At 46.7% G+C, this 13,363-nt stretch overlaps 1 protein-coding gene across 1 annotated transcript in view; it reads right to left on the reverse strand.

Annotated features, from left to right (window-relative positions):
- Positions 1-2,949, reverse strand: part of MAPKAPK3 (MAPK activated protein kinase 3) — a 68,030-nt gene extending 65,081 nt beyond the window's left edge. The window contains exon 1 of the mRNA XM_083603506.1: positions 2,741-2,949. The gene's annotated coding sequence lies outside the window, so the exon portion shown is untranslated. The remainder of the gene's footprint in view (positions 1-2,740) is intronic.
- Between the last annotated feature and the right edge of the window lie 10,414 nt (positions 2,950-13,363).

Raw genomic sequence — 13,363 nt, forward strand, 5'->3', positions numbered from 1 at the left:
GTGGCCAGGAGTAGAAAAGGATAGGGCTCTTGCACCTTTAATCATAGCTGTCAACTTTTCCCTTTTCTTGCGAGGAATCCTATTTGGAATAAGGGAATTTCCCTTTAAAAAAAGGGAAAAACTGACAGCTATGCCTTTTATGGTTGTATAAAAGAGTGAATTTTAGTATGTGTGGCTTACTAGACATAGCTTCTGCTAAGCAAATAAACTGCACTAACTGTAACCCTGGTGTGGCTTACTAGGCGTACCTTCAACTTACCAAATAAACTGCAGTAACCCTGCCCTCTTTTTCACCTTATCACCCTACACTGATCCTGGCGGTAGTTTGTATCAGGACTAGTAACCATCAATAGGAGAACAATGGACAGTTTTCCACACCAGTTCCTCTCCAGGTTCTGTAGTAGGCCATGTGGCTTATAGAAAGCAAGCAAAACAATTCACATAGTAACTTCATGGCATAACATGACTGCAGCAATCAGTTTGACCTGGAGCTCCAACGTTTTACAACGTTACAACATTTTGGCTATAACTATTCTGAAGGGATGCGGGTGGTGCTGCTGTGGGGTTGCGGCGCTCATCTCACTTTATTGGCCGAGGGAGCCGGCGTATAGCTTCCAGGTCATGTGGCCAGTATGACTAAGCCACTTCTGGCGAACCAGAGCAGCGCACGGAAACGCCGTTTACCTTCCCACCAGAGCAGTACCTATTTATCTACTTGCACTTTGATGTGCTTTCGAACTGCTAGGTTGGCAGGAGCAGGGACCGAGCAACAGGAGCTCACTCCGTCGTGGGGATTTGAACCACCAATCTTCTGATCGGCAAGCCCTAGGCTCTGTGGTTTAACCCACAGCGCCACCCGCATCCTGGGCTAGACAACCCCAAATCCACCCACTCTCTGACAACAAACGAGGCAGAAGGTTACATTGTTTGTCTAAGTAAGCAAATGTGTAGGAGGCTTCAATAAGTTGCCAGGTTTAAAGCTGGAAAACTCTCCTCATCTCTTTTCAGAGGTGTGTAGTGGAGAGTTTTCCCAAGTGCTGCTTTCCATTATCTCAGATCACACTGTTGGAAAAAGCTTCACTTGATTAATTTTTTTGTTTCTAGGCAGCTCCCATTTAAAGAAATGGAAACCCCTTCAAGGTCTAAACTGACAACACTCAACTTCACAGCTATACAGTAGGTGAATAATTCCAGTACAGGAATGGTAGGATGCCAAGCAGCTCACCTGTGCGTGAAGGAAGGTCAGGGAACAGTGCTGGCTCAACAAGGAGATGAGGGGAACCATCTGGATTAGTTAACACATTGAAAGAGTGGTGGGACAGGCAATAGCTTTCCTTGCCTATCCTCCTTTGAAGACAGAGCCAGGAAAGCTGTGCTAGGGAGGTAGCACGGATGACAGTAGCAGCACAGCATACACACATATGTGTCACATATCCAGAGGAGGGCAACATGTTTGGGATCTGACTGTTCATTCATCCGCATGTCTTGGCTGGGTAAGTTACTGGCAGCTGTTGAGACATCTATCTGCCTGCCCACCCCAGTATGCCAGCCACCTAGAGTGCCCACCCACCAGGAGGCAGCAGCAGAATAATGTGACGCCTTATCCGAATTGTTCCCCACATCGGATGGTCAGGCCAGCATTGCTCTTTGACCTGTCTCTACCCACAGGTGAGCTACCTGGTATGGTACACCCCCTTTCCAGGGAGGCAGCATTGAGGACTGCAACCCCAGTGGGTCACCTTGGGCCAGTCACAAGGGGGTTAAATGGGAAGAGGGAAAGCCATGTATGCTGCCATATGCTCCTTGAAGGAAAGGTGGGATACAAACGTCATCATTACACCTCAGTGGCCTTATCTACTGAGTTCATTCTGTGCCTTGAAGCTACCTGAAGGAAGGCAGAAAGAAAAGTGGGGAGGGGGGAAGAGATTAAGGCTGCAAGCCTGACTCCACCTACCTGGGAGCAAGCACTTCTGATTAGTCATTGCTAGGACTGCAGCCTTAAATAGTAAAGTTTCCAGGACTAGATGATTAAAGTATATGAGGAGGAGTTATTTTAAAATTTTAGTATGAGTTTAGTATGGAGTTGAGACTGTGTTCAAGATTCTGCTCCTTCCTTGGGGTTTCTAAGTCAAATCTCCAGTGTGCGTGCATGTAAATGGGGGCAAACAGTTTAGGCACCATGCAATGAACAGGTGGCCATTTTACATCCTTACTTTGAGCTGCTTATAAACATAATACCATTTACTATGTTGTTTATTTGTTCCTAGGGCCTTACATTTATTCCACACGAAACCCAAGGCAGTACACACGTGGTTCCCACACAGTCTTCCACCCGGGTAACGACCAGACCCAGCAAAGTTGTGTCCTCCTCATGTGCCCGCAGACCATACAGGAGAAAAAACGCGGTGGTGGACAAGATTTCCCCAATTTTATTTCTCACAATATCCACACGATGTTAGGTTTAGGCTGAGAGGAGGCGGCCCGGTGGAGAAAGCGGGAGGGGACCATCTACTGGGAAGCCGCAGGTACAAATATGCCCTGGCCTGCCTGGCACTGCCAGGGAGAAAAGTAGTTCTCGAGGCAAAGAGTCCTCCAACCCACCGAAGTCGCAAAGCCCAAGGAAAGGAGGTTTCCTCAGGTGAGCGGCCAAGGTGGGGGCGGAGGAAGAGAGAACAAAAGCGTGGGAGCGGAGCGCAAGGCGAGAGATGCCGGTGGCGGGAGGGTGGGGGGGTTGTATTACCTGCGTTAAGCGCATGCTCCTCACAGGTGGTCGCTCTGTTGCTGCTCCATCAAACGAGCGGAACGGAAGGAGGGGCGGGGATGGGGGCCAGCAGCAGCGCAGCGCCTCGCCACCTCCGCGGCCCAGCCGAGGCTTTTCCTCGAGCCGCGTAGGGCAGACTTGGGCGGCCGCTCATGTGACTCCCCGGCCCAACCCGGTCCCGGCAGAGGCACCCGCCGGGGAGGAGGAAGGGAGGGGCATGCGGGAGTGGTGCGGAGCAGGGGGGGGGGAGGAGAGCACGTGCTCCGGGACACCTGGCGGGGGCGGGCGGAGGGGGCTCCTCTGGTGGTGGTGGCGGCGGCAGGTGGGCGGGAGGACGGAGCCCGGGCAGCGCGAGCCGAGGCAAGGAGCGGAGGAGAGCAACCTTCGCTCACTGCAAAAAGGGGCAGCCGAGGAAACGGCGGCTCGGCCGGGGCTCGCCAGCTTCGTGGAAGCGACTCCCTGAAGCAAAGAGCCAGGAGTTCCCCGTTGACCCAAATGGACGGTTCGGCGGGGGCGGGGGCGGGGGCTGCGTTCAAAAGAAGGCGCGCGAAATGGGGCCGATGCTGTTCCCACCCCTTTTTTTTTCTTCCTTTAAGCACATGTCTGAAAAGGGCTTGGCCTGGGAGAAAGCTCCCCTTTGCTCTTCACGCTGTCGTGGTGAATCGCGCTACTGTCTCCGGCGGCTTTGTTTCGCGGTGACGCTTCTTCTCCGTGGCGGAGTTTGCACTGAGAACAAAGAGCCTGGCGGGAGGGAGAGGGAGCAGCGGCACCCTCGAGAGCAAAGTCTGCAACTGCATCGCCACGCTCCGAGGGCTTATCTTTTTATTTGTTTTAAAGGGGACAACTGGAAAGCGGCCGGGGGCGGGGGGGGGGGAGAGAGAAGGCAACCGCGAAGCGATTTCATGGGCCATGAGACTGCTCAGCGAAGAAGAAGCAGGGGGCGGGCTATTTACAACAACCCTCTTATTATTCTGTAGCTTTGGGTTCGCGCAAACAACACGAATTGTCTACAGCGCGCTGCGCCGATGGTAGCAGAGCAGCACCTGCTGGTCGGAAGTGGGCACGGCCAGGAAGATGCCGGAAGGCAAGCAAGCAAGATGGTGACACTTGCACATTTCAAAGCTGTGTCGACTGTGTGTCTTTCTCTTCCGTTATTTTGGAAAGCGAAAAAAAGAGCGGTGTGCTCTGGACACAATAGTTGACATCCTACGGACGTCCAAGGTTGGCTTTCCTTAGCGCCCCCAGGGCTGGGGGTGGGCTGGGCTGGATAGTCATTTGCCCCCTGCTGCTTCAAACTCAAGGTAAAAAGGTAAAGGGACCCCTGACCATTAGGTCCAGTCGTGACCGACTCTGGGGTCATCTCGCTTTATTGGCCGAGGGAGCCGGCGTACAGCTTCCGGGTCATGTGGCCAGCACGACTAAGCCGCTTCTGGCAAAACCAGAGCAGCGCACGGAAACGCCGTTTACCTTCCCGCCGGAGTGGTACCTATTTATCTACTTGCACTTTGACGTGCTTTCGAACTGCTAGGTTGGCAGGAGCAGGGACCGAGCAACGGGAGCTCACCCCGTCGCAGGGATTCGAACCACCGACCTTCTGATCGGCAAGTCTGTGGTTTAACCCACAGCGCCACCCGGGAGCCTCAAATCCAGACACTTGTTAATGTTTTGGCGTTTGACAAGTTTCTCAACTAGTTTTGATGTGCATGGAACTGAATTGTGAAAGACTCAGACAGGGGTGGCCTGGGCTAGTGCACTGCCTGTGGTGAAATGGGAAAGTGATACCTCGCCCTGCAGCTGCCATCTCCCAACACCCCACCATAGAAGGAAGGAGAAGCAGAGGCAGTGTCTACTTCCAGGTTCCAGCAAGATCAAACTGGAAGCTGCTTCTCCCATGGAGGGGTGGCACTGCCACTTCTCACATCTCTGGGAGCAGGGGGCAGGCAGGCGGTGAGGTGCCTGTGGTGGTGCCAGAGAGCATCTACAGCAGCACTGTGGGTGCCCCTCTGCCAGAGAAATGAGAAGAGATGGCAGCACTGACTTTTGGGTTCTGAAATGTTGCTGGAAGCTCCTTCTCTGGTGGTGGCCTTGATGGCATTGCTTCTCCAGCAATGCGGGGCGGGGGTGGGGCGGCATCCACAGTGGTGCCAGAGAAGTGGTGGCAGCAGTGAGAGCTCCCCAAGACTCCCTGCCACTGCTGCTTCTCTGGTCACAGTGCCGATGAGTGAAGCATCCATGGGGAGCTGCCCCAGTGGGGTTTCGCTGCCTGAGGCAGCTGCCTCAGTGCACCTCATGGATTTGCTGGCCCGGCACTCAGAGTGGCAAAGTTAACAATATATATATTGTTGTTATTAACTAATAAAGGCTTTGTCTTAATATCAGCTGTGTCAAAAGCGACGCCAAGGAGCTCTACAAGCTAATTAAGGCGTAGTATGCCTTTCCATTTTATAGTATTTTATTGTCATAGTGGTGTTTTAGCGATTGCTTTTTTTCTCCTTACGGCACAAGCTGTTATTTATGTGTTGTTTTTACCTGTATGGGCCTATGGCCGTAATAAATGATATTCTATTCTATTCTTCTATCAGCTGTGACATTCTCCCTCAATAATTCGTGCATTTGATAACTAAATTAATAATCACATTATGTCTCATCTTTTCAGCAGGCAAATATAGACATGATTCACCTTCATGTAAAGTCCAAACGTTGTAATTCTGAATGACCTGGTTGTGTCCTATATTTTTTCACGATTTCAAACCTGCTCCCCTACCTCAATTTCAAAATTTGGGATAAGCAGGTTTAGTGACTGGCCCAAGGCCACACAGAATGCATAATGGCAGATTAGGGCTAATAATCCTCAATCTCCCAGCTCCTGGTATATTTTCATTTTATCCACATTCTGGAAAGAAGGCATGGAAATGAATAAACTGGGAAGGAAATAAATCTTTTCACATAGGTCTGGAAGTGTAGGGAGCGTTTGTTAACAGTCCTGTGTGACAAGACTAACCAATTCAGGCTACAATTCCATACATCAGGGAACAATCCTTCTGGAATTCAGAGGGACTTGCTTCTGAGTTATTTATGGTTATTGTGGCATGAGCCCATGCTAGAAACTGTGACAGCAAGGACCCCTCAAGTATTAATGAAACTGCAATGTTAAAAGTTCCCACTACAGTCGTACCTCCGCTTACATATCCCTCTGGATACGTAAACTTCGGGGTGTGAACACAGCAAACCCGAAGTATTTTTCTGGGTTTCGCCGTGTGCACATGCGCAGAAGCGGTCCTCCAGTTGCAAATTCCTTGGGATGAGGTCAGACCTCTGGAATGGATCCCGTTCGCAACCAGAGGTACCTCTTTGTAAAGAAGAGGATGGGGAGAAAACCAGAACAGGTGGAGACCACACAATTTTTCTCCCAGCAGAAAAGCAGCTTTGACAGCAGGGACCACTTTTGAACCAAAGTGACACTTTTCAAATGCAAATCAACTTGTTCAAGCTCCTGTGACCTCATTGGCTACATCCCTGTGAACTAGCAGCCATACTGGGTCACCACAGGCTAGGGTCCTGAAAAGTTACAAGTGGCCTGAGCCTCTGAGAAGGCCTGAGCACAACAGCTCCTAATCCCACTTGGGTTGGGATCACTTGTCAAGTTATGAGGTACGTTATTAACTCTCTGCTATGCTCAGTTGCTCTTTGCATTTGCAATACAGGATACAAATCTTGCTAAGCCCCAGCTTCTTTTGTATTGTGTTAGGGTACAAAATGTTTGTATCCTTATACTGTTATTTAAAAGCAACACTTCATCCGTTTAACTGACTTTTGGACTGGCTTGGCATGCTACTTGGTTAATGGAAAAAGATGGACAGATTTGAGATATTTAACTGTGCTCTGTCAACCAGTTGATTGAACCAGTAACTGATCCTAAAAGCCACTGTTGCAGAATATCGATACATCCCCAGAGAGCCTTTCTGTGCCTCCCCCACCCCAGCAGAATCCTCTCTGCTTGTCTAGACCTGCTGGTAACCTCTGCCCTGGAACCAAGTTCCTCCCTAGATGCAGAAAAGGCCTCTGGAGATTAATTGGAGTGTTGTTTTTCCTCTCTAACGAAGCCATTAACCAGTTAGTTATACTGATTAATCAAGACATGCTTTCAGATTGAGGCAAAAATAATGTGCAGAAATTTGTTGGGGGGGGGGGTTAAATGCTCAGTGAAGACATAAAAGTTACCGTTTCCACAGCAACTGTCCATCAGCGCTGATAAGATTTTTACATCGTAGTAAAATTTTCAGCTTCTAATGTTCAGCATGTTAAACTTCACAAGGGAACAAATGATGCTACATTTTTATCAGAACAAGGAGGGCCAGCGAAGATGTATGTAGTCTCATGCACATGAATGTGTGTTTATATTAGGGCATTTCCCCAGTACTCATAATTCCACTTCAATGGGGAGGAGATGAGAGGAAAAGCAAACTATGTGTGACAGATGTTAATGTTGCTTAATGCACTAATGGGAGAGGCACTAAGACACTGATAATGAGAGCAGCATAAAACCCCATCGGGAATTCAATTAAATGCCTTGGGGATCAAACCGGATTTTGCATTCTGCACATCAGCAGCTATATGGGTTAGGACAGAAGTTACAAGTACTAATGAATCCTCTTTCCTTAAAATACAAGATGAGCACTCGCTTAGGTTACTAGAATCATTCTGTTGAAACTGGAAAAAAATAAAAACCCTGTACAGATGAAGGAAAGGTTGGTATGTCCAGGCTGTGAGAGGATCCCTATTAAATCTGTAATCTTTGCACAAAAGGAAGAAAGTGAGATGTGGGTTTTTCTGTTGGAATGCTGCAGCAATAGGAGAAACTGAATGGTGGACTTATCTATTTCGAGGCAACTCTTGATACTAGAGCCTTCTCACATCATTTGTGAATATGAGGTGTTAATACTTAGGTCAGTGATTTACTTTGATCAATAATTCAAAATTATTATTAATAGCTTCATTTTTATACCGCTTTATATTTTTAAGAAAAAAATCTCATTGGTTTACAACACATTAAAACATCAAATAAAAAGATCCAGAATAAAACATTACTAAAGAAAATCAAATATAAAGTATACGTTGAAAGCAACATAATTAACAGAAAACTAACATAAGATCTTAAAGATTTCAAAACATTACAAAGGATGTAAACGACAGAATGCACATTTATTGCATGATGATGAGGAACCATTAGTGAGCACGGTTTGGGTTTGATTAACCAGCTACAAATCCACCTAACTAACCTCATCCAGCCCACATTTTACCAGTTTCTCCACATAAATATGGGGAACTTTGTAAAGAAAAGAAAAAAAACTGATTGAAATCAAGATACACTACTCCCACAGCATTCCCCTGATCCACCAAGCTTATAACTTGAATCAAAAAAAGAAATAAGATTCATCTGGCATGGCTTGCTTTTGAGAAACCCATTCTGGGCCTTAGTAATCACAGCATCCTTTTCTAAGTGCTCACACATCAACTTTAATTATCTGTTCCATGACCTTTATTGGTATTGACATCAAGTTGACTGCTTAGTAGTTATCTGGGTCTTCTTTCCCCCCTTTTTGAAGATGGAGACAACATTTGCCAAGCTCCAGTCTGCAGGGACCTCACCTGTTCTTCAAGAATTCTCAAGGATTATAGACAGAGGCTCTGAGATTGCATCTGCAAACTTATTTAGTACCCTTGAGTGCAGCTCATCAGACCCTGGAGATTTGAATTCATTTAAAGTAGCTAGGTGTTCCCTTACCACCTCTTTTCCTATCTTTGGCTGCTGCTCCCTTCTTCCATCATATATTCTGTGATCACCAGGTTGGGCACTCCTTTCCTTTTGGGTGAAGACAGGCAAAGAAAGTGTTAAGCAGTTCTGCCTTCTGTCTGTCGCCCAATAGCATTTTTCTGCCTTCTCCATGCAGAGGACTTACTACTTGCTTGTTCTTCCTCTTGCTTCAAACATAGCCAAATAAACCTTATTATTTTTAACCTCTCTTGCAAGCCTGAGCTCATTCTGAGCTTTAGTCTGCCTGACCTGCAACTGTTAGCTAATGACTAGTGTATTTAGGATATAAGGTTTTTATTTACACACACATATGTATATAAAGAGGGATGCGGGTGGCGCTGTGGGTAAAACCTCAGTGCCTAGGACTTGCCGATCGCATGGTCGGCGGTTCGAATCCCCGCGGCGGGGTGAGCTCCTGTCTTTCGGTCCCAGCTCCTGCTCACCTAGCAGTTCGACTGCACCCCTAAGTGCAAGTAGATAAATAGGTACCGCTTTATAGCGGGAAGGTAAACGGCGTTTCCGTGTGCTGCGCTGGTGCTGGCTCGCCAGAGCAGCTTCGTCACGCTGGCCACGTGACCCGGAAGTGTCTCCGGACAGCGCTGGCCCCCGGCCTCTTAAGTGAGATGGGCGCACAACCCTAGAGTCGGACACGACTGGCCCGTACGGGCAGGGGTACCTTTACCTTTACCTATGTATATAAAACTCGATCATAGGATGCATGGGCTTACGGCATCAACATCTTTGAAGCTCAATCAGAGCAAATGGCAATCTGAAGAAAAACTAAATTGTCATTTGCTCCAATTGAGCTTTAAAGGGCGGGTTTTCGTGGGGAAAACTCAGACATGGAGCTTGGAAGCATGGACCTGTAACTGGAAAGAGCAAGGCAAAAGGCAAGTACAGATAACCCCTAGTTAAACTATGGAATTCACTTCCACCAGATGTGATGGCCGCCAGCTTAGACAGCTTTAAAAGAGGATTAGACAAATTCATGGAGAACAAGGTTCTCAATTCCTAGTCAAGATAGCTGTATATTCCACAATCAGAAGAACCATGTCTCTGAATACCAGTTGCTGGAGAGCAATAGGAGTAAAGAGCAATTGAACTGGTGTCCTGCTTGTGGTCTTCCCGAAGGCACCTGGTTAGCCACTGTGAGGAACAAGATGTTGGACTAAATAAGTCTTTGTTCTGATCCAGCAGCACTCTTTTTATGTTAATATATTCATTTTAACATGGGATGAAGCCCAGATATTCCTGCTGTTGCTCTTGTACCAGAGAACTCACAGAAAAACCTTTGAGATAAATGTGAGATTGAAGTCAATTCTTCTCAGTAAAATATATTCCTCAGGTGAGCACAAAGTCCTTACAGCATATTGCAAGGGTAGTACATTTTTCTTATCTCTGTTAAGGTCAAAGATCCAGTTTCTAATACTTCACCTATTACTACTGGCTTTTTATACTGGTGAATAATATTGTACATTTAGTATATAATAAATAGGTGGTATACAAATGTAAATGAGTATTACCAGTTGCTTGTATAATTTTGGTCTGCTCATATGAAGTCCTGCCCCTTAAAACTGATGCTGTTAATTTTCTTTCCACTGCCATATTGAATTCAAACTTGCTTCTTATATGTCCCTTGCTGACTTCTTGCGGGCGGCAGTGGGGGGGGGGGAGTTCAATCTGCACATCAGGTTTCGATTGCAAGAGCATATAACAGGATCAGCTAACATGTGACCTACTAGATGTTGTTGGATTCTAGCCCCAATGATCAGGCAAGATGGGGCTGTAGTCCATTTAGTCCATTCCAGGATACATGGATGTTCTCAGTAGCCGAGTTGCAGACCTGCTTATTAAGCCCCCCCCCAGCTCTGCAGGGGGGAACTGCTGCAAAATCTTACCAGAAAACGGATAAACAGTGCTAACTTTGGATTTCAACTAGGGGAAGTTTCTTTGGTGGTGTGGCCAACCTTCAGCCCTCCCCCTGCATCATAGGAGCCAATTCCTAGGGACCAAAGTCCCTTCACCTCCCCTCTAAAATATTTGAGGGGCAATGTTGATAGGCATTGCCATTCAAATGGTGTGTATGTGCTACGTATTGTGATCGATTATGGGGGGTGGGGCTTACCTGGTTTCCCCAATATTTTATTCAAGTTGGCACCTCCATCCCCAATCCATCTATCCATTGTTTTCTTTTGTGCAGATGCTCTATTCTCTGAGCCAGTTAACATTTTACCATTTTCCTGCCCAGCTTGTTCTTGCAGCAACAAAAGTGCTAGGTCATAAATTCCTTTGAGTTAGCAATGAACCATTGCCACTTGGGAACAGAGAGAAGACTAGCCTGGTTCCTTCGGCTGTATTTGTTTGCACCTCATAGGAGTATTCCCCAAATAGTGCTGTGACCTCAAATCCAGATCTCAGGTCTTCCTTTAGATATATATTTATTGTGATAAAAATCAAACCCTTTGTAATTTCCTTTGTGCTCATAGTGATTCAAAGAGCTAAGGATTCCTGTGAGACAGGGATGAAGGATATGTTGATGGGCCCATAGGAGTTGCGAGTGCCATAGGATCTTTTCACTCATTTGAATTATAGTTATTGATGTTCGCTTTTTATTTTTTTGAAGATTTGGAAAGTAGAAGTGCCCAGAAGGCGAAAGTTCCCTTTCTTCTTTAATCTTTCATGAGTCTGGAAATTAAATATTAATTTAAAGTTTATTTTGCTAAAGGCCCTTATTTGACAACTTCCAAACTTTAAATCAGTTCCTCTCAACTGTGTTAGTAGCTTATCACATTCTAGCTTTTGTAGCACAGTTCTTTGAGTCTTGATTTACAGGTAACCATGATATGTAATCTGTTTGTTTGAATGTCTGGCCCTAGCCCAGTAGCCCATTTCTCTGGCAGCAAACCACATTTTGAAGCCTTGGTTTGCTGTTGGCTAATGATCAAAGGCTTGTGTGAACTTTTGTCTGAACCCAACAGCCTTGTGTATCATTGGTTTGTTTGGCCAGCCCACTCCAGACGCTTGCCAAGCTTCAAAGCCAGCTAGAAATTAAACCAAGCTTTGGTGGAACAAGCAGAAGACAGAATCAGGATTCAAGATGACCTTAACAGATTGGAGAACTGGTCCCATACTAACAAAATGAATTTCAGTAGGGACAATGTAAGGTTCTACACTTAGGCAGGAAGAACTAGCTGTACAAATATAAGATGGGGGAGGACACCTGGCTTGCTAGTAGTACATGTGAAAACGATCTAGGGGTCTTAGTGGACCACAAGCTTAACATTCAACAGTGCAATGCAGCAACAGAAAAGCTAATGCTATTATAGGCTGCATCAACAGAGGTATATTACGTCAAGAGAAGTAATAGTACCACTGTATTCTGCCTTGCTTGGACCATACCTATAGTACTGTGTCCACTTCTGGGCACAACAATTTTAAAAGGATATTGCCAAGCTGGTATATGTGCAGAGGAGGGTAAACAAGATGACAAAGTTGGGAAATAATGGGAGATGAGGAGCAGGCAGAGCCGGAGCAGCTGGCTGACACATTACCACTAGAAAGCATTCCAGATCCACCATCCCCCAGAACCCGGTGAGCCTTAAAAGTAGGAGAGCGAAGAGCTCAGACAGGGGGCACTTAGCGGCACCCATAGAGGAGGTGATGATGTTGACAAATGAGGAAGTGGAACAGCAAGGGGGTGGATATTCATTCAGGAGAATGCCATTATCCAAGAGGCTGGGTTCTATAGCCACTCTCTGTAAAGTCTGAAATAAAGGAGGACTGTAATAAATTTTTGTCTTTATACTTTCCTGGGAGCCAGTGACAGCATCCTGACAATGACATGCACAATGCAGCAGCAGTCACCGACATACCTGAAGCCCTGTAACTATTGGAGAACCTCGGACTTAACCCTCCACCAGAATGGCAACCATCAGACCCACCGAACAACAACCAAGACGAAAATACAGCAAATGATTGGACGACAGTCAACAAGAGAAAGAAGAAACAACATGACAATGCAAACCAAGACAGTCAAGTACCGCTCACAGAACAGCCCTGCCAAACACACAACACAAGATTATGAACTAACCTCAGCTAAAGCCACACATCACAGATTGACAACCCTGCAGCATCAACTACTGCCAAACAAAACACCCAGAAACTACCTCAAAGCAATGGACTGGTGAACCCCCCTTTTTTATTTCCTCTCCTCCCCCTTGCTATCCACAGAGGCCCCTCCCACACCAACACCAACCCAGATGACACTCACCATTGCCACCCCTCCCACCCCATGCCTCCATAGGCCAACCCAGATGACACTCCTCCATTCTTTCCACCTCCACCCACCCCAACAACCCATCCCCCAACCACACGCACCCCTCGCTCCAATGACTATACACAAAAAATAAGCACACAAACAAAAATAGAGCCCACCTCCGCCCCCAACCTCTCCGTCCCCTTCCTCACACATGAAAAAAGCCAAATAGACAGGTAAAAGAAGGAAAACAGAAATAGGTGAACTCATACTAACTAAATCAACACCTCAACCCCAATTAAACAACCAGCAAACAGGCTAAAATCTGACAAATAACTAACATAATGGTGGCCCCTGAGCATGCCCATACTCACACCCCTAACCTAATACCCCAGCAAACCAATAATGTTGTTAACAATACTGACATTGTTTATAAACTTTATACCTAACACAAGCGCCCCAAAGGAGCTTGGCACTGTCTCACTGATCCACCCCTATCACAAGCGAAAGGGAGGATGGTCTGTTCTCAGAC

The sequence above is a fragment of the Podarcis filfolensis genome (assembly GCF_964270895.1).
Source record: "Podarcis filfolensis genome assembly, chromosome: 2".
In the NCBI taxonomy this organism is placed as follows: domain Eukaryota; kingdom Metazoa; phylum Chordata; class Lepidosauria; order Squamata; family Lacertidae; genus Podarcis; species Podarcis filfolensis.